Source organism: Episyrphus balteatus, chromosome 2 (genome assembly GCF_945859705.1).
Source record: "Episyrphus balteatus chromosome 2, idEpiBalt1.1, whole genome shotgun sequence".
NCBI classification, from domain to species: Eukaryota; Metazoa; Arthropoda; class Insecta; order Diptera; family Syrphidae; genus Episyrphus; species Episyrphus balteatus.
Window position 1 is genome coordinate 56,484,087 of NC_079135.1, and position 27,666 is coordinate 56,511,752.

At 30.2% G+C, this 27,666-nt stretch overlaps 1 protein-coding gene across 2 annotated transcripts in view; it reads right to left on the reverse strand.

The window, feature by feature from the left end:
• LOC129908330 (ras GTPase-activating protein raskol) overlaps window positions 1-27,666 on the reverse strand; it is a 73,580-nt gene that overhangs the window by 10,810 nt on the left and 35,104 nt on the right. The window lies entirely within an intron of this gene.

Here is a 27,666-nt window from a genome sequence, read left to right on the forward strand (position 1 = left end):
GTAGAAAAAAATTCCACAGGTTGAACTTGGAATTCTATTGGTTGGTTACCTCTTATACTGAAGCTCTCTGCCCTCCGACGATAGTAATCATGGCAAACATATTCCTCATAGTCTGAGTCGTCTAGTCGTAATGACCATTCTGCATACATAACACTAGTTATACTATATCGCTGCCGACGCCATAGACGACGACTGTGCGTGGTTGGAGTTGTTGGCGCCACTGATTGCATGTATTCGCAGTTTAAACACAATTAGTTGAAGTTTCATTTGCAAACAATTTTTGTTTAATTTAGTAATTTTTTTTATATAAATATACATTCACAAGCATATCAACACTTTACCCAGCATGATTGTTCGCGATCCTAGAATTAATTTTTCAAATAATAAACACACTCAACATTCTCGTAATGAAAACCAACGCTGACTGAAAATGGTTTGACTTTGAGATAGTTTCTGTTTTGACTGTTTCTTCTTCGTTCATTTAACACTTGCATGCGGGTAATAATAACAATTAAAGGAAGACAGATGGTATTTCTTTTCCAAGGAAAAAAAAAGTAAAAAGAATATTACCATCATCCCATGGCAAGTTGGGCTACCTGATGCATCAGTTGAAAAGTGATGCCAACAGTACTGAAGTAAAATAACAATGTAGTGGTTATTTATTTTATGAATCCAGTTTTGAAAAGGATATTGGTCAGGGCTCGGACATATAAAACGAAAATCGAAATAAGGTTCCAAGAATAGTTTTAAAAAATCTTCTTTGTACAAAAACCAACACAGTTTATAGGGCATACTGAACAAGCGTAGTTGGTGTAAATTTAAATCCCTGTGTACGCTTTTCATTGGAAGGAGTACAATATTAAGACACACAGAAATCAAGTTAATACGTTATCTTTAGAACGTTAAACTTTGTGTCAATTCATAATAAGGAAAAGCTGAAATTCAATTTTTCCGGGTTGGAATCTTGTTCAAGTGAAACTTACGATATGACTGAATATCAAATTTTATTGAAATTAAAAGTACACTGAAAAAGACACTAATATTGCACTCGTGACATTGAAATCAGGTTATTAAGTTATTGTAAGTAAAGTAAGTAAAAATGTTTTAATATTCTATTAAAATCTAATCGATAAGAAAGATTAAAACTTAAACCATTTCTATGAAGCAAATTCGAATTCCAGACATATTCAGTGCATGTAAGTAAAATAGTACATACTACTAAAAGAACAATCTATTTCTTTCGGTGTCTTCATTTAGGAGTTAAAACAAATACCTATGTAGTATTAGAATTCTTTTCAAAGATTATTATTTTTTGGTATGTGTATGGTCAATTTAAGAAATTTTGTTTGTTTGAATGAATAATAAAAGGCAATCTATCTTTCAGTCTGACAGGTAGATAAAAGGAAATAACGAATGCAACAAACAAGTGTAAAGTGAAAACTACAGAATTATTCCAAATATCTGCTTTTGGCGGATTGAGGAAAGAAGAAATAAGAAAAAAGCGAATTGTGAGAATAAAAAACAAAAATCGGAAGTGGAAATCTACCTATAGAACTAAGAGGACTTACTTTCTATGTGTTCTCGAATTATTTTATCAATAGAATTCAGGTTTTTAGTATTTTTTTGTTAAAAAATTAAGTTTTATACTATCGAACAATCATTTCTTGAGTCAGTTTTTAAAAGTGACTAATTCCAGTTGTTCTTCCTATTGCCCTTGGTCCCCAAGGTTGTTATGACAATAGCATTTCCTTTTTATTTTATGGTGTATAGGAAGGTTCGAATTTTCTGATAAATCTTTCGGAATTTAATGTCGTCACAGTACTATTCAAAATCAAATGAAGGGATTTTTTTTATTTGGAAACAAAAAATGTTTCTTACTTACTGACTCCGGAAACCCTTTTTTTTAATATTTTAAAACTTCAAATAAAAAAATGTTTTGAATACCAAAAATTATCTTTTCACTATCTACAAACAGAGAGAAAAATATGAAAAAATGAAAAGAACATTGATTTAACTATTTTTTAGAGAATTTAGAGAACTTTTTTTATTTACTTCGTTTGCTATACAGGGCAATTTCGTCCATTCGGTTAAGATTTTATAAGGCGCAGAGTGTGTTAGACCGCTTTGCAGATGAGAAATGTTCGTTGATGTATTTTGCACGGTAAAGCTAGTTGAAACTTTCTTTTAAAAACTACCTAAGATTATCTTATTTCTCAAAAACAAAGTGCCCCCTGAACATACAAAAAATGTCCACATCCTAATAATTGATCTTATACTCTTAGAGATGTAGCTTGTAGAAAGATACAAGAACATACTAATAAAATAATAAAAAATATTCTTTAATGACTTTGTTAAATTATACAAATCCATTATTATTATTATTATGAATACATAAAATTACAAAGAGTTAACACCAATCATCTTGTAAGAATGTATGTACACATGTACATATGTACTCTTACTTTATAGGGGTAATCATGTGATGAAAACTTTTTTTTTTTATTAATACGAAGTGTCCATCAATTGATAAAAAACATGAAGCGTTCCATCAATTGGTATGATAAAAATTCTTTTACTTTTTTAAATAAAATGAAACATTTCCACGTTATTAAGTGCCAAATATATGTTGAGAAAAAATCAAGCACAAAAATTTTAGGGGCCTTACAAAATGTCTCTAATATATTGAAAGTACTTACGCATTTTTTAATGTTTAATATCATAGAAACTTGAATTCAACTTTTTATACCCCGAATAATTTTACTGGGGATACAAAATATTTGAAACAAATTCAATTTTACAAACAAAGAGAGTTCCTTCATAAAAATATTATGTGAGTATGTTCCAGAAACCAGAAGTGTACAAGAAAATAGATATTTTCGACTATTTTGTTTAAACTTCACTTCCATAAGTCATTTTTCAAATATTCTATGAACTTTATGAAAAGTTAATTAAAGAAAAAGGAGGTGAGACAAATAGCTTCAAAATAAATTTTAGTTGGGTGAGTTCGTAAGTGTCTGAATTCTGTAATAAAGTAAATTTTATTTTTGTTTTTGATTTTGATGTACATACATACCTTCAAAATATTCACTAAAAACCAAAGCGTCAAATGGAACTTTTAGTAATTAAGCGTTTTTTCGATTTCCGAATTTGAGAAATCGATTAGTCTGACGATTACGAATTTGGTTATTGATTACCGCTAAACCATTGCGACTCTGATCGCAAGGTTAAATTAAGATAAAAAGATATAGAGACGCATACTTAAACAGTTCTTAATTAGTAGTACCTGGGTGACCGAGCTTTGCTCGGTATCTTTAAATGTTATAACTTTCAGTAAAAAAAGTCAAATGTAAACATCAATTTTTTAGAGTGGGTTTGATTTTGCAATGACCAGTTTTTTCGCGGGTTACAAAACACCACATTCCCACTTTATAATCCAGTTTATTTACGTTTGAATATACATACGACGATCAGCAATGGATAGAAGGGTTACAGGAATCTGCATTATCTAAAATGCCTACAGCATTGAGATCCCTTTTTGTTCAAATTGTAATTTACAGTTCAGAAGGTTTTGGATGGTGTATATAAAGTAAATCTTTTTTTTTTCCAAGTTTAGCCTTGTCGGCAAAGCTTAGTATGAGCTTAGTATTTTTTATCCCTGTCTCTGTTTTATTCTGTATCAGTGGAGGCTTTACTTCTTTGTTTTTTTACTTAGGTATATATTATAAGATTGACATTAGGTCAATGGTGTTGCTTGTTGTGAGTTATTTTATTCTTATACGTTAACAATAATCGCATTAAAACAAAAGAAAAACGTAAAACAAAGATAATGTGTGATACCAAATTAACAAATTACTTAAAAGTTTCAATACATGATCAAAAAATTCATGATCTAAAAAAATTTGTTTAGTTATGTGCCTTGCTACACAGTGATTTTTCAATCGATTGAAAAATCACAAAATTTCATCGAAATCCTTAAAGTTGTAACCAAAAAAAATTTTATGTTAAAAAAGTGGGCGTGGCAGTGGGCGGATTTTTCCAAAAGTACTTTCAAAACTTTTTACTCATTAAGATAAACAAACCCTGAAAATTTCATCGAAATCGTTAGAGCCGTTTCCGAAAAAAACTTATATGTTATAAAAGTGGGCGTGGCAGTGGGCGGATTTTTCAAAAAAAAAAATTCAAAACTTTTTACTCGCTTAGATAAACAAACCCTGAAAATTTTATCGAAATCGTTAGAGCCGTTCCCGAAAACACTTATATGTTAAAAAAGTGGGCGTGGCAGTGGGCGGATTTTTCCAAAAATACTTCCAAAATTTTTTACTCGCTTAGATGAACAAATCCTGAAAATTTCATCGAAATCGTTAGAGCCGTTTCCGAGATCCTAATTTTATATATATTTATACTAGCTGACCCGGCGGACTTCGTTCCCCCTTTTCCAAGTTTTATTTCCAATTTTTGATTTTGTAATGCGTTAACCTTTTCCCATTACACATAGGTACATACATATGTAAAACTGTTTAAAATATTAAACAAAGCAAATCATTTGTTTGACAGCTATTACAAATTTTTATCGGAATTTATTCAACCAATAAAGGTTATATAATTCACAAATATACAAAAACTGGCTCTGGTTTCACTTCTTATTTTTTTTTTTGCAAAAAGTGCCTAAATCGATGAATCCCGCCTGCCATTATAGAAAAATATGACTCATTCTCCCTTTCTTTTGTGAAACTGTTAATGATTTGTGTTTTGCACCAGAGGCCTGGAATTCCAACACCAAGAACGATCTTTTTACTTTTTTTTTTGTTTAAACAACCTGTTTTCTTATGACGTTATCACGTAAAATTATCGTCCGTAAACCGACTATACAAACAACCATTGTTTTTGTTTTGTTGACTTTCGTTTTAACTTCCAAAATTATTATTTGCGGAATGTAGCATCCACTTTCAACGCTCATTTTTAATCCACTTTAAAAATAGTATTCTCTCTCTTACATATTTTGGTTTCATTGAAGTTTGTATTTGTTCGTTTCTAAACCGTTACCGTGTGAGTAATGTTGGAGCCAGTAGCCGAAACAATAGCAATAGGATAAAATCTTAAAAAAAAACGATTAAAAATGGAAAGAGATTAAAAAAAAAAGGAAATTGTATTAATGGTAGTTGAAACAACTTAAACAAATTTTAAGATGCAGTCATAAATTTAATTGAGATATACTGATGGTAAACAATTTTCTTTGCGGGACTAACATTTTAAAGAGTTAATTCATGTTTGTTTTTATTATTGAATATTGAATATTGAAATATATTGAATTTGCTTATAACTTGACAACATACCAGGTCCAACTATAAAACAAAACCTGTCTCGAACGAACCTTATCACACACACACACACACACACACACACACACACACACACACACAAAATTTCATAAAAATCTATATCTACTGTCATTCGGACTTCAAATATGGAATTTAACTATAACTTGACAACAGCGACACCTACTGGGTCCATACCACACACACAAAATTTCACAAAAATCTCTCCAGTCTGGTCAAAATATGCAATTTTTCTAAAACTCGACAACAGCGCCACCTACCGGGTCCAATTATAAAAAAAAAACTGTCTCGGACGGACCTTATCACATAAACAAAATTTCACAAAAAATCTGTTCAGTCGTTCGTTCAAAATATGAAATTTTTCTATAACTCGACATCAGCGCCACCTACCGGGTCCAATTATGAAACAAAACCTGTCTCGGATGGACCTTAATCACATCCACTAAATTTCAGAAAAATCTCTCCAGGGGGCCAATTCTGGTTCTGTGAATAAGTGAAACGAAAAGCTTTTCACTTGTTCACTCATTTTATTCTCGTTCTGTGAAAAAATGAAAACAAACATCAAAAATATTCATATAAATATATATTTTTTTCACTAAATTATTTGTGATATCATAGGATGAGAATCGTTTTTCGTTTCAAATGAATCGAAAAAGTGAAAAGAGTGTTTGAAAGCTAAAATGAAAAAGTTTTTTTTTTCGATTCACGTTTTCACAGAACCAAATTGGCCCCCAGTCTGTTCAAAATATGAAATTTTCCTAACTCGACAACAGCGCCACCTACCGGGTCCAATTATAAAAAAACCTGTCTCGGACGGACCTTATCACTAAACAAAATTTCACAAAAATCTGTTCAGTCGTTCGTTCAAAATATGAAATTATCCTAAAACTCGACAACAGCGCCACCTACCGGGTCCAATTTTGAAACAAAACCCGTCTCGGATAGACTTTATCACATACACAACATTTCATAAAAATCTGCCCAGTCTTTCGTTCAAAATATGCAATTTTCCTAAAATTCGACAAAAGCGCCACCTACCGGGTCCAATTATAAAAAAAAACTGTCTCGGACGGACCTTATCACATAAACAAAATTTCACAAAAATCTGTTCAGTCGTTCGTTCAAAATATGAAATTATCCTAAAACTCGACAACAGCGCCACCTACCGGGTCCAATTTTGAAACAAAACCCGTCTCGGATAGACTTTATCACATACACAACATTTCATAAAAATCTGCCCAGTCTTTCGTTCAAAATATGCAATTTTCCTAAAATTCGACAACAGCGCCACCTACCGGGTCCAATTATAAAACAATCCTGTCTCGGATGGACTTTATCACATACACAAAATTTCACAAAAATCTGTCCAGTCGTTCGTTCAGAATATGCAATTTTCCTACAACTCGACAACAGCGCCACCTACCGGGTCCAATTATGAAACAAAACCTGTCTCTGATGGACCTTATCACACCCACCAAATTTCAGAAAAATCTGTCCAGTCGTTTAGAAGGAGTAGGCTCACAAACAAACGCACAGGAGAATTATATATATAAGATATATATAAACAATTTTAGCTCGTTTAAAGTTATAAATTAACAATTTAAATTTAAGCCGTCAAAGTTTGAAAACAACACAAATCTTTTGTAAATTCATGCACATTGATAAAATAAAACTTGTGATTTGAAGTTCATCACATTAATCATCATCGTCATAAACATAATAGATTCCAGTTAATGATTTATAAGGAAAATTAACATAATAAAATGCAATTTTACGTATTAAATTTGAGACATATGAATATTTTTCGACGTGGTAGCAAATATGAGCCAAAACATCCATCGTTTTTAAAAGAAAAAATAAAAGCATTGTTTAAAAATATATAATGCCAAATTGGTAGTTCTATATTCCTATCAACTTCAACTTTACAAATTAAATAAATTATAAGGAACTATAAGAAATAAACACATCAATCAAACAAATGTTTAAATGAAACAAACGGCAAAGTGTGGGTAGAGGGTCAGATGAGATAAAAGTTCGTTGAAGATTTTTTTTTTAAGAAATAAAATGGAAACAATTTTTAAATTTTACATGGGGATCAACTTGATATACCTAATTTTTTAAGAAATTATTTTTGAAAACAAGACAATTTTTGGGGACTTGAGCCTGTTAAAAGTGAACTTTTCTTCTTACTTACTGAGGTTGATCTTTTCTTCATTGATAAAACAAACCTATTACCTGTGGTATTTCAAAACAAAAAGGAAAAACGCAAAAAATAAGTTAATAATATAATTACTAATATCCCAAATTAAAAGGCATAAATTCTTATTTGTTGTTGTAATGTCTAAATCTATCCGCAGCTGAACGCAACTGTTTTGTACAAAAGGGTTATTCAACTTTAAAATCAAAAGCTTGGTAGGTAATATGAAGTTTTTATTTTATAGTTTGTTTGATGTGATCATTTTTCTAGAAATCAATATTTTGGATGTTATTAAGATTCTAATATAAGCATAAGATCGATGATAAATTTATTAATTTCCTAAAAATGGTATGAAAATGTTCAATTTACGGTTAACCCACACCTGGGATAAGTGTAGGCGCGTAAGCTGTAGGCGCTTTGATATTTTGAGTAAAAGATTATTTGTACTCGTATGTACACCACATAAGTTTGGTTAGAGAATTTTGAAAGTGAAGATTTAAGGGGTTATATCTAGTTGTAAGTGTTAAAAAACCTTCTTTTTTGTGGATTTTTTGTGAAGAGGCATTTAATTATATAAACATAAAGAATACATATCCATATGTATTAAAAGAATTCGCTGTGTATTTAAAAAAAATATTGGGTTCCGTTATTTTTGTAGTAGATCTTCTAGACGACCTCAAAAAAAAAGGTGTCTGGCGGTGAGCAAAATTTCTCCGAAACGGCTGGAGTAATCGGCTTGAAATTTTTACACAATTTTCTTAGATACTTTTGTCAGTTAATAAACAAAGGAAAAAGGTTTTATACAATAATTTGATTTTTCAAGCCACTTTGACACAATAAATTTGCTATATGGATATGTATTCTTTATGTTTATATAATTAAATGCCTCTTCACAAAAAATCCACAAAAAAGAAGGTTTTTTTGCACTTACAACTAGATATAACCCCTTAAAATGAAAAAAAAAAAAAAAAAATATCATATAAAAATGTTATTATTGATTAATTTGAAATGTTTAAATAGACAAACATGGAGTTTATTTTGAAATGTATCTTGTTTCTAAATAGTAAGCTGAGAAATAAATCGGAAAATTAAAAACTCCGTATGATGCATCTTCTGTAATAATAATGTGGTCATTATTTGAAACAAACTTAATTAAAATATATGAGAGAAGAACTGATCTTTTGAATTTTATGATTGGTATCATTGACTAAGCACATAGTTGCTATGTGATTGTATTAAAAATTTTATCAGTGAGTCATGAACACGTTAGCAAAATATTTCGATTTTTATATGCAAGGGGTAATTTATGTATCGAATTTTTAATGTCCGTCAAGTTAGCATTACCATTTTCGAATTTCGATAATCTAATGATGCAGTTAATTGTCGTGAATTTGTCGTAAATTTGTCGTGAAAGAAAAAAATTTGTCGCGCGCGTTTTTTTTTTTAAATAACCCCTGGTAGTGCTAACTTGACAGTCAAGTTAGCACTACCACCCCTCAAAATGTCTCAAAACGAATTTTAAAACGAAAACTGAGTATGCAATTAATTGTAGTGATTATGTCGTAGACAGATGGCATTAAAAAAAAAATTGTCGCGTCATTATTTTGGAAATTAGGCCCCCTAAACTGAATTTCATACAAAGGGAATTTTGTTTAGATTATTTTTAATAGATTAATAAAAATTTTTCCACCCTTATTTTGGAAATTATGCTCAATTAAGTGAATTACCCAAACCTAGCACTTCCATATGAAAAATGAAATACCAAAACCTAGCACTACCATATGAAATTTTTTTGTTCATGGGACTTTTTGATAAAAATTTGTTATAAACAATTGTCGTAAGACGTCTACTATGAAATTCAATCATAAAAAAATTTGTCGCGTCCTGACTTTAGCAACCAGACCCCCTTAACTGAGGCAACTGAAATCAGACATTTTTACTTGCGATATAGGTACTATATATCAAGTTATGTATTCGTACAAAAAAAAAAAGTTGAGATAACATTTTTCCATAACATTACGATGGTAGAGAATGCCAAAAAAGTGGGTCCCGGAAGTCCGTCTGTCTGTCTGTCTGTCAGTCTGTCTGTCTGTCTGTATAAGGAGCTACAGCCTAAACGGATGGACCGATTAATGTCAAACTTGGTGTGTAGCGTTATTTGGCGACTCTCCAGAGGGGTTTTTGGAATTAATTTTTTTGGACTTGTCATATACCGATTTTAGTAAAGTTGAAATTGCTCAAAAACGGCTCCAACGATTTTGTTTAAAAAATTCAAATGTAAGTTTTAAGACAAGGTCTATCTTCTAATGAAAAAATTTTTTTTTTGAAAATCATTATTAACGGTACCTGCCATAGAACCGTTTTTTTTAAATCCGATTATCTCCGAAAGTGCTTATTCTATTTCAACGAAACTTTTTGTGATGAAGAATTTATATAATTTAAATATAAGCCAAAAGCAAAATTTTGAAAAAAATACTTTTTGGATTTTTAAAAAAAATTTTGAAAATTTTTTTTTGAAAAATCCAATTTTCGAAAACGGGACATTAAATTTTTTTGAAATTTTGTGTTTAGATGTTGATCAGTGATTTCTACAAAATGGCATACCAATTTTATTTTAAAACTTTTTTTCCAAGAAATTGTTTATAAAAAATTAGTTTTTTAAAAAACGGCTCTAACGATTTTGAAATTTTTTTCTAAAAATGCATGTTAGTATATCAGTCAAAACTGCATACTTGTTTTGGGGGGCAATTTGATTTCAGATTTTATATTATTTTTTTAAAAAACGAATTTCCTTTTTTTTTTCTTTCCCATATATTTAGATTTTCCAAATTTCTATATAAAAAGTCTTTAAAATTTAAGCAACTTGAACTCTAAGAGCAAGTACGTGCGACCCCAGTCGTGCAATTTATTTTTTTATTATTTTATTTTTTTTTTTCTCTTTATTAATGCTTATTTCCTATAAATTTTGCCATAATCTATCGTAACTCGACGACTTTCAACAAATTATGCCAAAAAATAATTTGTCGCGCCCTTATTTTGGAAGAAACACCCAAAAAGGTGAATTACCAAAACCTAGCACTACCATATGAAAACTTTTTGTTTATGGGACTTTTTGATAAAAATTTGTTATAAACAATTGTCGTAAGACGTCTACTATGAAATTCAATCATAAAAAAATTTGTCGCGTCCTTACTTTAGCAACCAGACCCCCTTAACTGAGGCAACTAAAATCAGAATTTTTTTTTAATATTTTATTTTTTTTCTTTATTAATGCTTATTTCCTATAAATTTTGCCATAATCTATCGTAACTCGAAGACTTTCAACAAATTATGCCAAAAAATAATTTGTCGGGCCCTTATTATGGAAGAAACACCCAAAAAGGTGATTTAACAAACCCTAGCACTACCATATGAAAACTTTTTGTTTATGGCACTTTTTGAAGAAAATTTGTTATAAACAATGGTCGTAAAACGTCTACTATCAAATTCAGCCATAAAAAAATTTGTCGCGTCCTTACTTTAGTAACCAGACCCTCTTAAAGCAAACAATTTACTTCCAAGGAATTTTTTATAGAACGTTTAAGCCCCTACAAGAATATATCTTGTTAATTTTAAAATAATGAATTTTCAGTGAATTAGAAAATTTTGAAAAGTAAAAAATGTTTTTATAATTTTTTTAAAATTTGATCTCGAATATCTTTAGAATGGTTAGATTAATGAAAAAAGTTATTAAGACCTTTTTTGTGGAACAATATATTTCCTACAAGAATATGTCTTGCGCGTTTGATTATTATAATTTTTCAATTTGTTACAAAATTAAGAACAAAAAACGAATTTTTAAAGATTTTCTTGATTTTTGGACCTCAAATATCTATTAAACGGTTAGATAAACGAAAAAAGTGTTTAAGGCCTTTTTTGTAGAGCGTTCAATTTCCTACAAGAATATGTAAAGAAATTTGCTAAGAAGTCGATTTAAAAAAAAAATGCTTTTTTTTATTAGAAGCTTGATTTAAAAATGGAAAATTGCGAAGCGGAGGACCTTCCCATTAATATTAAGAGCTCATGTTTGGTGTGTATATTATAGAGGTGTCTAGCAATCGATTTTTCGGAGTACCAAATCAAAAAAAAAAATTCGATTTTTTTGACCCACCCTAATATATATATTAGGGTGATCCTTATTTGGGACATGCAGTTGGATAGCCGCCATCCGGTTGCAAATGTTGAGAAAAACTCGTAGTGATTTGAAACTAGATGAAACGAAAAAGCGACACGAAAAATCAATTGATCATAACTTTTTTGTTTTAATAGATAGATGAATGAAATTTATACAGTACATAGGTAATTAAATAAATTATGATTGTGCAAAATTTCAATTAATTTCATATTCAAAATTCTGAGATAACGGTTAAAAGATGTTCTTTTTCTAAACACGCTAGTTATATCTTTTGATCTAGAGCACATAACAAATTTATTTAACTTTAATACGCATGCTGATAATATTAGCTTTCATTTAATAAACATAACGGTACGTGCTCTACAAGTTATACATATAATCTTTGATTGAAAAACTTGAAAAATACCTCAAAACACATGTGAAGATTTGTTGCCGATGACCAGCCAGTAGAGGAAGTACCGTAATCTCAGTTTGAAACTTCGACATGGTTGGCTTTAAAAAGTTCTTACTTTTTTGTAGGCATGGTAGAAATATGATTGAAGCGTCATATAAAAGGTGAAATAATAATGATATAAAATTTATTATAATGTTGTCTTTTAAAAAATTGATTTAATGGCTTTAGAAGAGAAAAGAGATTGATTGATCTTTTTGTAGATGTTGTATAGACATGGTCGATATAAATATTTTGAGCTGAAACAATAAGCTTTTAGATGGTATAAAATTTATTGTAGGTTGTCATATGAGTAATTCCATGTGAAAAGAATATACGAAAAATACCTATGTCATAAAATCTATTTGTGTCATTTTTTACCGGTTCCTGAGCTCAAAATATGAACTTCTGTATATAAATAATCCCCCAAAAAAATTAGCAAGTGAGTAGAATGAATTAATTCCCTAAGTCACTCAATTTTTGAGAGTAAAAAAAACCATGATCTTAAATTACTTTTTTGCATATTTCTTGCGACTTTAAACATAATTGAATGAATGTTTTTTTGCATTTGTAGGGTGATATTTAGACCTTTCCAAAACCGTTATTAAAAATGAAATTAGTCCATTTTAAGCTGATCTATAACAAAAAAGGTGAAAAACACATTTTATTTTTTTTCTAAAAAACCCATTTTTTAATTTTTTTTTTTCAAAACTGTTTTTGAAGTAAAAAATTATGATCTTTTCAATAAAAATAGTTTCGTGATGATTTTTTGACTTTTAAGCTGTTTTTTTGCAATTTTTTATTTTGATGATTCAAATTTTTACATAAAACGATAATGAGCCTCGGCACGAGTACGATAACTTAGGCGACAAGAATTGATAACGGTATTTTGTAGAGGAGTTCAATACAATTATTTTTTACTATGGGAGGGGGGGTCTATCTCCCCTCGTTTAGGCGGGAGGGGCAATTTTCTAAAATATGACGTAAAATACTAAAAAAATTATTAAAAATCAACGGCATTACTTACAGTTATAATTGATATTTTTCTGAAAAGCCAGAATTGTACACTTAATTTTAGTTTTTAAATCAAATTATTTCAATTAATTTTTCTCGAAATAATCAACTTCAAAGTAAAAATTTAGGGAAAAAAGTTTTAAAAAAACACAACAAATACTATTTTTGCCAAGACTGTCATTTTAAATATGAAATTAATCAATGAAATAAACTGCCTCAATTAATTTCTTATCAAATACTGAAAACCAGATGCTTCTATGCCTTCTAGTTTTTGAGAAAATTGAAAATAAGAAAATTATCTTTTTTTTCATTTTTAGCTGTTTTCGTGTTTACACAAATATAATGCATGCAAGCAGTATGCCCCCTTGGGGTGGGTGCAAGTTTGGGTGTAGGCAAATTTTCTTCAGAATTTAACCCTAGTTTACGGATTGGGGTTCGTGCGAACCCCAACGCATGTTTAAATGGTTATAACTTTTTTTAAATCGTTTTTTCGACCTGGGATGAAAACTGAGTGAACGAAATTCATTTTTGTTTATGTTTTTTGTCTTTTTTCATAAAAGCGGTTTTATATAATTTTCTGGAATTTTTTTCTGAAAAAAAGTCACAAACCAAACTTGCGAACCCCAAGACTTAAAATGGACTATTTTCAACAATTTTTATTATATTTTGGCAACACCAAACACGTGTTATCATAAAAAGACACCGCAACTGTCACCTTAATCAATAACAGAAAGAGACAATGCATCAAATTGTTGATAATGTACAATTAGAGGTGCATAAAAGTTTTGGAGTTCGGGCGAACCCCAAGTTTGGTTATTGCATTATTTTGCGTGCCGTAAACTAGGGTTAAAAGTTTTTTCGAATCCAAAAGCAACTTTGTACTTACCCAAAACCCAACCTTGACCCCACCCCAAATCCTATAGTGTGCCCAAGCAGGGGCGTTGCACCCATCTCACTTTGATACGCCTTGAACTTCATACCTTTACCATTTTTATAAAAAAAAAATCGCGAGATTCTAAGGACCAATTTCAAATGGCCTAAGAGAAGCGGGACAGAGGACCCAAAAAGGAAGTTAAAATCCTGAGAACCCGCGAAGGGGGACAGGCATGATACTTTTAATTTAAAAAGCTGTTAATATTGGCGAAAATAGTCAAAAAAATGAAAATCTGATAAAAAGATAATTTTCTTATTTTCAATTTTCTCAAAAACTAGAGGGCATAGAAGCATCTGGTTTTCAGTATTTGATAAGAAATTAATTGAGGCAGTTTATTTCATTGATTAATTTCATATTTAAAATGACAGTCTTGGCAAAAATAGTATTTAATGTGTTTTTTTAAAACTTTTTTCCCTAAATTTTTACTTTGAAGTTGATTATTTCGAGAAAAATTAATTGAAATAATTTGATTTAAAAACTAAAATTAAGTGTACAATTCTGGCTTTTCAGAAAAATATCAATTATAACTGTAAGTAATGCCGTTGATTTTTAATAATTTTTTTAGTATTTTACGTCATATTTTAGAAAATTGCCCCTCCCGCCTAAACGAGGGGAGATAGACCCCCCCTCCCATAGTAAAAAATAATTGTATTGAACTCCTCTACAAAATACCGTTATCAATTCTTGTCGCCTAAGTTATCGTACTCGTGCCGAGGCTCATTATCGTTTTATGTAAAAATTTGAATCATCAAAATAAAAAATTGCAAAAAAACAGCTTAAAAGTCAAAAAATCATCACGAAACTATTTTTATTGAAAAGATCATAATTTTTTACTTCAAAAACAGTTTTGAAAAAAAAAATTAAAAAATGGGTTTTTTAGAAAAAAAATAAAATGTGTTCTTCACCTTTTTTGTTATAGATCAGCTTAAAATGGACTAATTTCATTTTTAATAACGGTTTTGGAAAGATATAAATATCACCCTACAAATGCAAAAAAACATTCATTCAATTATGTTTAAAGTCGCAAGAAATATGCAAAAAAGTAATTTAACCCTCTACTGCATGAATTAATATTAGCGGACGAAAAAATTAAAAAATGCTTTACATGGGTTCTTTGGGTTGTTTCAAAACGGTTTACATTAAAAAAATTTGTTTAAATTAATTAATTTAAAAAATTTGTTTATAAGCCAAATTTGGCTTCGTATGCATTAAGGGGTAAGAAATTTTACTAATTTTATTTATTCAGATTAGGAAAAGAATAAAATTAAAATTATAAAAAGATAAATATTTATCATTTAAAAACAAAATAAAGTAAAATAAATACATTGCATTACAAAAGGTTAAGAATTACTTCAAATTTGGCTCATTTTAAGCCATGGAACCGAGAAAAGCAATTTGTTTTTTCAGTTACATATATTTTTTCTGGTTCACATTCTTTCCACTGTCGAAGTAAGTCTTGCTCCAACATTTTCACCCACTCCCAGATCTTAAAAAAACTAAAAAGTAATAAAATGATTGAAAAATATTATAGGTGAGCCTCCCTCCACCTAAATTTTTTGTGGTTACGCCCCTGGAAATGGGGTTAACATTAAAAAAATGTCTCTAAAAGCGAAGGGGCTCCATTTCTGAAGTAAAACATAGCTTCCAAGCAAAGTAAAAATGTAAAGGAACAAAATTTACAACAAAAAAAATTTAACAAATTTTGTAGATTTAAACCCCTTAATGCATACGAAGCCAAATATGGCTTCCGTACTTTTTGCCCTCCCAAGACCAGGCCAATCATTTTTTTCAATAAAAATTGGTTCATAGCATACATAATAAGACAATCCATCAAAAATAAATTTTTAATTCCACTTTTCTTTCCAAACAAACGCAGTAATTAACACTTAAAGTATGAAAATATTCTACACTTTCGATTTCAATGCACACGACTGATCGACTCACCTGTGATCATAAAATACACCTTTATTTTGTGTCGGACACACGAAAAAACTATCTCTATGGGTTCTCAGAAACACAAAGAAGAGGATTGTATTGAATCTTTACCATTTTTTTGTGACAGAGAAGAGAAAAGTGCATACAAATAGACAAAACCATATTTGGCTTCGTATGCAGTAGAGGGTTAAGATCATGTTTTTTTTTACTCTCAAAAATTGAGTGACTTAGGGAATTAATTTATTCTACTCACTTGCTAATTTTTTTGGGGGATTATTTATATACAGAAGTTCATATTTTGAGCTCAGGAACCGGTAAAAAATGACACAACTAGATTTTATGACATAGGTATTTTTCGTATATTCTTTTCACATGGAATTACTCATATACAAAAAGTGATGGAATAAAAAAAAGTTATATTTTTTCGATTTTTTTTAAAGTTTCAGTTCAACCACGTGTGAATTGCACACATGATTGACCCTACTCCTTCTAAACGACTTGATAGATTTTTCTGAAATTTGGTGGGTGTGATAAGGTCCATCCGAGACAGGTTTTGTTTTATAATTGTACCCGGTAGGTGGCGCTATTGTCAAGTTATATGCACATTCCGTATTTGGGGTCGAATGACTGAACAGATTTTTGTGAAATTGTATGTGTGTGATAAGGTCCACCCGAGATAGGTTTTGTGTTATAATTGGACCCGGTAGGTGGCGCTGTTGTCAAGTTATATGCAAATTCCGTATTTGGGGTCGAATGACTGAACAGATTTTTGTGCAATTTTGTGTGTGCGATAAGGTCCATCCCAGACAGGTTTTGTGTTAGAATTGGACCCGGTAGGTGGCGCTGTTGTCAAGTTATATGCAAATTTCGTATTTGGGGTCGAATGACTGAATAGATTTTCGTGAAATTTTGTGTGTGCGACAAGGTTCATTCGAGACAATTTTTTTTATAAATGGACCCGGAAGGTAACGCTGATGTCAAGATATAAGCAAATTCAATATTTGGGATTTAAAATCATTCAACTGTCTTAAGTTGGACTTGACATCATGTTGGTTGGCTTTTAAGATGAAATTATAATCTAAAGCACACTGGTAACGGGTAATGAAACGGGAGAGTATGTGATATTTGTCGTGTATGTAGCCGGGTTTCATCGATTTATTATACGTTATCATGTCAAAAAAAAATAAAAACACTAAAACCAATTTTGACTACCCACTTCATCAGTTTTTTTTTAAATTCAACATAGGTACACATTATTAAAAGGACCGCGCACATTTTTTATGGGAATTGGCCCTCGGTGAAATTGTCTGAAATTTTAGTATGTTGTTCTCTTGAAGCTCCTGATCAAAATATGGGCAGGAAGTCGAAAAATTGACAATTTTTAGATAACGGTTCTTTCCGATGACTATCTCAAACCTTTTATTATGATAGTAACTCTATATATTGTGTTTTGCGTTTTTTTTAGTGGAATTCATAGGTTTTTAGGGTCGCTGAAACCGAATCCAAGTCCATTTTGCTCCCATCACTTCGGGTTTTCAAGATAAAGGGCAGACAATTTTACCGAGGGCCACTTCCCATACAAAATGTGCGGGGTCCTTTGTAAAGAGTCGTATTTTTTAAGTGTATGTAGTCGTTAAATTAAATAAAAAGATTCGAACTTTCATTTCAAAATAATCCAATTTAATAAAATTTAAACTTACTAACTTAGTATACAAATTTCGAATGTAGCCACGAGGCGTAGATTTTGGGTTAAGCCTTTTATTTATACATAAATAAAAGAAATTAGAAGAAATGAATGAAATTTGAAAAAATGTGTGACGTAAAGTAATGCCAAATAAATTGAAAATTCAGAAAATTCGTATTTTCTAAAAGCCCAATTTTTGAAGTGCCGAATTTTTCGAAGGCCATTTTGAAATATTTATGGAAAAAAGTTTGAAGGAGTTGAAAACTAATTGTGCTACTTTTTGTGCTGCACTACAGAAGTGAGCATTTTATAATCTTACTTACATAAGTTCTAAAGTGAAAGTTTAAAAGTAAACTCATTTTTCTAACTAAAATACCACTGAAAACTTACAAAAATGTGTTAGAACCTTATTTCGAATTCCAAACAACCAAAAATTCAATCTGCAGTCGAATCAATCTGCATTGAAAAAAATTTGCTACTTTTCCGGAAGATTCCGGAAGACTCGATATGAAACTCTTTTTGAGACAGATTCACATACATTTTCACACACACCACAATATACAATTGCAAAATGTCAAACCAAACTATAATTTGGGACAAAACAAAATTTAATAAACCAGAGCCTTTAAGCCTGAACATAGAAACACAAAGTGAAAAAAGTACAAAAAAGTTTCTAATTTATCAAATAATTTAAATTTTTAAATGTCATATCAATAAAATTGTTTTTCAGTTGCAGTTCTAGCTTTATTGGATAAAAATAAAGAAATTTAAAACATGAAATCATTTCAAAATAGTAAAAAATATTTTGTTTGATCTGTCACTAGGACACACATAAATTTACAAAAACAAATTGAATTTCCTAAATAGCCAAAATATTTGCGCTGAACCGAGTGAACCGATTTTTTTTGTATAGGAAAAGTTTTACACATTATAGGGCTATAATTTGAAAATAAATACTAGGAAAGAACGAAGTCCGCCTTTTTTGTGGAGCAATGAATTTCTTACAAGAATAGGTCTTGCGCGTTTGATTATTATAATTTTTCAATTTGTTACAAAATTAAGAACAAAAAACGAATTTTTAAAGATTTTCTTGATTTTTGGACCTCAAATATCTATTAAACGGTTAGATAGGCCTTTTTTGTAAAGCGTTCAATTTCCTACAAGAATATGAAAAGAAATTTGCTAAAAAGTCAATTAATAAAAAAATGATTTCTTTTTAGTAAAAGTTTGTAAAAATGGAAAATTAAAAAGCGGAGGACCTTCTCATTAATATAAAGAGCTCATATTTGGTGTGTATATTCTAGATGTGTCCAGCAATCGATTTTTTGGATTACCAAATCAAAAAAAAGAATTTCGCCCTAATATACATATACATATATATTAGTATATACATATATATTTGATTTCAATATTATAATTTTTATTGTGATTAATTAACACTTATTTAACACATAAAATAAATAAGTTTCAATTTAAAATAATTTAAGTTTAATTTACAGAAGCTCTTAGGTGAAAGTTCATTTGGAATTAGTTTGTTTTTTTTTATATTATTAAAACTTATTTAAATTTAATATGAAGCAACACTTATCAATTTTAATATTTAAATATCACAAGTGCTTGGATCTCGGTGAAGCCAGATAAAGTGTTAGAGGCCAACACATTCTCTTGTTTAGTAAGAGCGGTTGCTTTGTTCTTGATATCCAGAGATTTATGTAACATTTTTGTTTTGTATCGAGCGTACATATTTATATAAATTGTTGACAGCTTTGTGGTTCATTAACCAAATTTCGCAATACATGTATGTGCTATGCAATCACAGCTGCGGCGGTAGAAGGCATATTAATGTTCGTAGAAAAAATCAAAGGTCAACTATAAATCTCACATTTAACGCAGTAGGAGGTAGAAAATCGAATTGATTGTTCTATAGCCATATATGTAACTATCAGAGACCATTTAATGGTGGTTTTTGGAATAATGATTGGTTTAGGGAAGTTACTGTCAACAAAAAGAAAGAATTTTAAATACATAATGTAGCACAGAATATAATATATTACGACCGAAGGCAGAGGCCAACCAGGCAGATAAAAAAATAAAACATTGTGAGTCATGCCGCAAATGGACACATTTTTCACAAGAAAAAAACTATCAAAATGTGAACTTGAAAAACAGCTGCATGCAGATGCCTAGCAGCATTTTTAAAACAATTTTATTTTGATCTCACATTTTCGACATGTTTCGACCTTAACAAAGAAAAAATAATAAAAACAACAAAAATTACTTTTATTTTAAGTGGAGTGATTTAATATATGTAATTCAATTTAAAAGTTTAGGGGTACGACAGATCTAACTGATGAGCCCACTGTCATACCTGGGGGAAACGCTTTGAAGTTGAGGCCACTTGAACTTTAAAATTGTTTCGACCTTGTTTGATAGCGGATAATAAAATTGAGTTCACATTTATTTAAGCCTGCACTCAACTCAAATTTGGAGCAAATTTGGAATAGAATACGAACGGTTTTTTTTTTTAGATTGAGATGCCTCGAGTTGAAAATGCTATAGATGTAGACGAAATATCTCTTGGAGTCTACTAGCAGTCACATAGCATTCTATTGAACCAGTACGAATTAAGTTTAACTCATTTCTTCATGGCAATGAACCAATTTTGTTGGAACTTCTATGTGTGTATAGGGTACAGATGAAGTATTTAGTTATTCACGCCATGCATCCGTTGCATTGATTTTTTCTATTTTTTTTCTACAGAAGTTTAATTTTTATTGATGTGCTATTGCTTACATTGTCACATTTTTTTTGTGTACCTACTTTTCTTTAAATTCGCCATGCGTGTTGGAAATAAAAGAAGCGAAGAAAATTCACTTCTAAAGTGAATCTGTGGTAGTGTCGGCAGATATCGTTGAGAATCAATGAACAATTGATTTTTATGTATATTTTGTGTTCTTTTAGTGGATTCGGATGAAACGTGATAATCTTGATTGCCAGGAAGTAGGCACATAAGTGAAAGACAATGAAAATGAATTCCTCAAAGAAACAGGGGTTGGTTGAGGGAATAAGAGATGAACACACACAGACGGGTCCTAAACAATGGCGCCGCCATCGATCAATTTTGTTGACCGAAAAATTAATTCCAGGAAAGGTTGAAGCAATGAACTTTCAAGGGTTGTTATTTCTGTCGGGTTCATACGAGAAGATTATTTCAGATCATTCTGGTCTCAGGGTTAACACCGATTCAACCAACATTCCCATATGTTAATACCGGGGTAAACTCAGAGTTATCGTATCTAATTGGCGGAGTGAACCCTAGAATTATATAAAGGAATATATATATTTGGTAGATAAGTGCTAATATATAGAAGTGGAGTTGAGGTCACTTGAACTTTAAAATTGAATTGCATATATTCAATCGCTCCACTTAAAATAAAACTTATTTTAATATATTTTTATTATTTTTTTTATTTTTTCTTCGTTAGTGCAGAAAATCGTTTGAAAAAAAAAAAAACAGATACAATGGACAAACTTATGACAACTCAAAGCAGAGTAGTCAGTAATTCCCGTGGGGTAATGCTTAGTAAGTAGACTATCACGAAAGATTTCCGGTTTCAAATCCTCTACAAAGACATTTTTTCAGGGGAACTGCCTCTTGCGAGGAATTTGCAAAGCTCTTTATTTTATTTATTTTATTTAAAAATTACTTAATCCTGTAATGAAAAACTGTTACCTGGTTATCGATCTGTTGGCGATCTATTACTGCTACCACAACAGTACACAGTAGAAAACCATTTTAGTGCGTTTAAAAGTGCGATGGAAGCCCCGTGGCCCGTTTACCAGTACATAAAAATAAAGCTTATTTTAGGCTCAATAGCTTTGTCAACACTGAGGGAAAAAATAAATTGAAGTTGAAACGTCTTTGTTTCAAAGATGAACTACTTTGATTTATGTGACTTGAAGATACGAAACCATCAAAAATTAACCTATTTTCCACGTTGATTTTAAAATGTTCATCTTCAACGCAAAATCATTTCGAATAATAGTTAAATCAATGTGGTTTTCATTGATTTTACGTTGTTTTATGGTGGCTTTTCCCTCAATAAATAAACACAGATTTGCGTGCGACTTAGTATTCAATAATATAACATTTAACTTACTTTATATAACAATATAAGCTATCAGAGTAAGTTAAGGTAAGATGATCTTGCAAACTAAAGAAGAATAAACCGCATCACAGAGTAAACGCCATAATATGTGTGTATCTTCATTGAATTGAATTACACATCCGTAATTCAACACTACATAGATTTTATAAACTCACTTCGAAGTAACCAGCATTTTTCTGCAACACTAAGTGATCCATTTACAATAATAAAACATTTACAACTTTTATTTTTTTTTTTTGTGAAAACCACTCACCATCTCTACTTACACCAGTGGAGGGCGCAATTTCGGAATGCAGTGCACAGTTTTAATTTTTTTGTTCATCTTTTCTTTTCCGCTTTACAATTAATATACAACTTATCCAAGGTAACCAAGCAAAATGCACTCAAAGAAAAATTCTTTTTAACAATTAAGATTTTTAAGTTGTAGGTTTAAAACAAAAACAAGCAAAAATTATGTATAGATTTAAGACATTTAATTTTCAAAGGAGTTAACCAATGTTGTACCAACTTTACTATAATATACCAATAAGTCTGTCAGTTTGTTTTCCTGATAGACATTTCTACCTAAGCTAACCTAAATTAGACTAAAATAAGGGGGTGAGGTTGCATAAATTCCCAGCAATCTGAAAATTAGTAGGATTGTTTGAAACACCATCATAAATTATATCTAAAAAGTCCTCATCGATCCGAGACCTGGAAAAAAATTTACTTGGGGTCAAAGGTCAAAGGATTTAAAATTTTTCATTCAATACTTCTTTTACATTTTGCATCGAAAAACAGATTTCAAATTGCGTAAGGAAAATATGCAATAGCTATGAAATTTTTAAAATGTTTATGTACTCATCCAATCATTATAGAAAATTATTAAAAAAAAAGAAATAAATAAAATTCATTTATTCGTGGTCGTAGTAAACGAAAACATTAGATGTTTAAATTTAAAACACACTGAACGAAAAAAAAGCCAATATTTTATGAACTGGTTGCGATAGAACTTTTTTTTATCTGTTTTTAGAACAGTCATAAGTGTAGCTATAAGCCGTTTTAGGGTTGCTCATTCTCTATCGGACACCCTGTATTATATTCGGACCCATTCTAAAAAAAAATTACCAGGGAAATGGTTTCGGGAGAAGGGCCCCAATCCGAAAAATGGTGAAAATTTCCATTTTTGTGTTTGCTTTCTGCATATTCTTAACCGTTGAAGAACGAAATTCAAGCTAAAAAAAATAATGAAATTTCAAGAACTTTTCAGTTGGGAGTTTTTTTTTCAGAATAGGCCTGATTATGACGATTACAACTCAACTTCAACTTTTTGAATCGTTATACCTAAGAAACGGTGGGTCTTAGGAAAAAAAGTGTCATGACACTTTTAATAGATAATAATCTGGTCTACAATTTTTGCACTAAAATTTTTTTTGATAAGACTTACCGTTTTGATGAAAATCATGAAACACCAGTTTTTGTGACCTTTTGGACCCAATTAAATTTTTTTCCAGGTCTCGGATCGATGAGAACTTTTTAGATTTAATTTATGATGGTGTTTCTAACAATTCTACCAATTTTCAGCTTGCTGGGAATTAATGTATACTCGGATGTCTAAATTGACCAGACTATATGTTATTTTTAAAAACAATCAGCACAAAAAAAAATGTATATAGACATTCAGCTTCGTAAAGGCAAAAGTATGCTCTCTACTTCTTTCTACACGCATGCAAAGTCTTTGAACAATGTTTTTTGCAATAATATTTTTTGATTAAAATACAATAAAACAATTAAACTTTTTACCAAATTTACGTTCCCACATTGCAGAAAATTTATATGTTTACAAAAAATATAGATAAATTTATAACTTCGAAGCTATCTTTTCTTAATTATTTTATACTATATAACATACATTGTTATTATTTTATTTTTAACAAGAAATATGTTTGGTAATAAAATGACAGAATAAAAAGGGCCAAAGATTGTTCAGAAAAAAAATGTAATGCAAATTTTAAAATTACTTAGGTTCTTCATATTCTTATATGGGAAAAATCTGCACTCATACCACCAACAACCAATTGCTTTGTCAACATATGTCTGTTTTCACACAGGTCTCAAATTAATGATATGTTTTTATAGTGTGGTAACTTTTACAAGCTAACCGCCACGTTAAAAAACATTAAGCTGCTTTAAAAATCAACGTATACAATGCCTGGATGGAGCAAGTGAATTAACTTTCGGATGAAAGGATTACACCCTTACGAAATACAGCATAATCAAAATACCAACTTTTCTTTCCAAAGCGATCAAAGCGATACTTTTTCTTTCAGTGTAAGAAACAAAACAAAATTTATAAGCCCATAAGCATTGTACTTCGCAATTTTATGTCCCATTATAAGTTTTGTTATATACATATAGCATACATAAACACATATAAGCATTTTAAAAATGAAGCATTAAAAAGAAAAGAAAAATAAATAATAAAAACAAACTAGAACAAAAATTAATAAAAGAAAAATACGTTAAAATGTATAATGGAACATATACATAGATATTCAAGTACATACCTTTATACGTTTCAACACACTATATTGAGATATGTACTTAGTATTCAAGTGCTTATTTTTTTAAAGCAGCAAATTTGAAATGATATTCTTCTGTGAGGTGTAAGAGGAGAGGTTACTATGAACATTCTTTTGATTCAAATTGTAAATATGGCACATCTTAAGTGGGCACTGCTAGGGCATTTGCACGTATGTACACTAAACATCCAGTGTTGGATTAGCTCTGACGTTTAGACTCAGATTTTTAGTACGTGCTCAATGTTGATCCAGGTTTAAGATGAAGATGTAACATGCTACTCAGGCAATTAAGATCACTCAAAAAATTATTAAATTAAGCAAGGTAGCATTCACATGAGAGCAACCAACGAAAAGGAAGAACAAATCAGATTAAGAGCCTTAGAAGAGCATTTAATCAATTCGTTCATTTATTCGCATTTATGTGGAAAGTCTTTAACTTGGTACATAAGCAAATATTTTTGGCAGATAAAAGTTTAGCAAAGCTTAGCTCAATTTCAGAAAATTATGATATTTGTGGGATACAATGGATTTTAAGACCAAGTGACCTGTTACATAACAGGAGCACAGATTGCATTACAAAAATAAAAGCTGAATATGGAAAAATGAAACTTAATATTCCTTTTTAATAAAAATTTTCAAGTATAAAATCATCGAAAAGTCCCTCTTGTATTATTGTAAGGCATATGCGCGCATGGGCTTATATCAAAATCGAACGAACTGCTTCTTCCTGTTTCTGAAAACATGAGGAGTAGTCATAATGAACATACACGCGCATAGGCTTCTGTCACAATTTTACATTTTTGTTTTCCATAATTTTTGAAAAAAAAAACGCGTTGAATTACAGAAAAATATTTTTAAAACTGTTTTTATTCAATTCACAATTCGTTTATCACAGTTTTATTAAGTGAAAATTAATTTAATTTTTCAATTCCCCTTGCATCAATGTTGTTTACATATATTATTCTGAGAAATTTACTCATGCCATGCAGTTCAGAGCGCACGGCATGTGCTTAACGAAAGTTAACGAAGCGCGCATATGCGCATTATGGCTATCTCATAAGAATTGTGTTTGTTCGACAACTCACTCATGCTATTTTGACATAAGCCCATGCGCGCATATGCCTATTATAGTTGGGCCTTAACAAGTAAAAAGAACGATATATTTGTTCTGAGAATGAGTATAGGTATAGCGACAAAAAAAATCGAATATAGAGTTAATGTGTTTTATAATATTAAGGTGCATGATATTGAAAAAGCTCTAATAAACTTACATTGTTAAATTCTCTTTAGTTTCTTTTTAACTAATCCGACACTGTGCAAACCTAAGAACCAGAGAGTACTCGCATCTAAATTCATGCATATTAAACAAAGCAAAACATTAAAGAGACACAAAGAAAACTGCAGAGAAACGCGCTTCTTTTTAGGTAAGGTAGGCACCTACTTCATGGGACAATGAACACAAAAGCAACAGTTTGCAGTTTGAGGTGTCGCTGATTTTCAATTATTTCTTCAAGGCAAGTGACACAAATCAAAATAATTGAACGTAACAGTCTTCAAATATCAGCTTAAAAAGTGACAAATTTAACATGAAATCAAGATTGATAGACGCTCAGATGCTTAACAGTTTAGTTAAATTAAAATTAGGGAGTATATCACATTATTATTTTAATCTCCCAAAAGAATCTCTTTTTTTATGATTATTATTTCCTTTTCTTTATAATTTTGAATCAGTAGTAAATTTTTGAACTTAACATTAAGTATGTTCAACGGGGATTTTTCTAGATCAGAACAGGACAGGACAGGACAGCACAGTTTCGTGAGAAACGTCAGAACAAGTTAGAACAGTCATTTAAACGTCAGTTGTCAAAATAAAAAAAAAAAAACAAATTAATTGTAAATTATACGAATTTTTTGTTTATCGTATCTCGTTTATTTTTCTATTTTTTTTGTATTTTTACTGCGAAAAATATAATTAAAAATTGTTTTTAGTTATAAAAACCACGAGCACTCGAGAAATATTCGCACAGTTAAATCAAAACAAAAACAAAAAATGACAGCTTTGCTTTTGACACTTCTCACGAATCTGTTCTTACCTGATCTGACTCAAAAGCAAGAACAGAAAATCCTGTTCTAGATTTGTCAATGAACAGCAAACTAGAACAGTTCAGCACAGAAAAAAACTCAATGAACAGCAAAAAGCTGTACTTTTCTGCCTAGAACAGTCGAGCACAGTGTCAGTGAACAGACTTATTATTTTTTAGTCATTATCGAATATTTACTTAATGCACTCACCGTTTTTGTTCACAAAATTTGTCTTGCTAATAAATTTAAGCAATACAGGAGATCTACAGGGTGTCCCACAGTCACCGCCCCAAATGAAAACCATGGATTCCTGAGGTCATTTTAAGTCGAAAAACTTATGAGGTAATTTTCTCGTTTTCGTCCCGTTTTCGAGTTACCACGGTTTTTATGATTTTTGCTCTCTTGTCCTTTAACTGGCCTTATCTTTGCTAAACTACGTTTGATTTGAAAGATTTTTTTACAACTAATCAAGAATTAATTACAGTTTAAGTTTGTCTCAAAACTTTTTTTTTCTGCGGACAACCGTTTTTCCACAATTTTGCATCAAACACAATTTTCTTCGTTTTGTAAGTTGTTTTTTACACTTTCATATCATTTAAGTAAAAAAAACACGTTAATGAGTATTGATTTTTTGTGCTTTTTATTGAAGCCCAGTTTATTTTCATAAAAAAAATAAGTTTTATTTCATAAAAAAGGCTACTGAAAGTAATTTAAAAAAAATAAACAAACTGAGTGAATGAAAAAAAAAAAATAATTTTTAAATACAAAATTAATTTAAATGAATTAAAAACTTTTTCTGAGCAATTGTGGTTAAGAAAAGAACAAATAGATAAAGCTCAGAAAAAGTTTTAATTCATTTAAATTAATTTTTTATTTAAAAATATTTTTTTTTTTAATTCACTCAGAGTGTTTATTTTTTTAATTACTTTCAGTAGCCTTTTTTATGAAATAAAACTTATTTTTTTTTTATGAAAATAAACTGGGCTTCAATAAAAAGCACAAAAAATCAATACTCATTAACGTGTTTTTTTTACTTAAATGATATGAAAGTGTAAAAAACAACTTACAAAACGAAGAAAATTGTGTTTGATGCAAAATTGTGGAAAAACGGTTGTCCGCAGAAAAAAAAAGTTTTGAGACAAACTTAAAC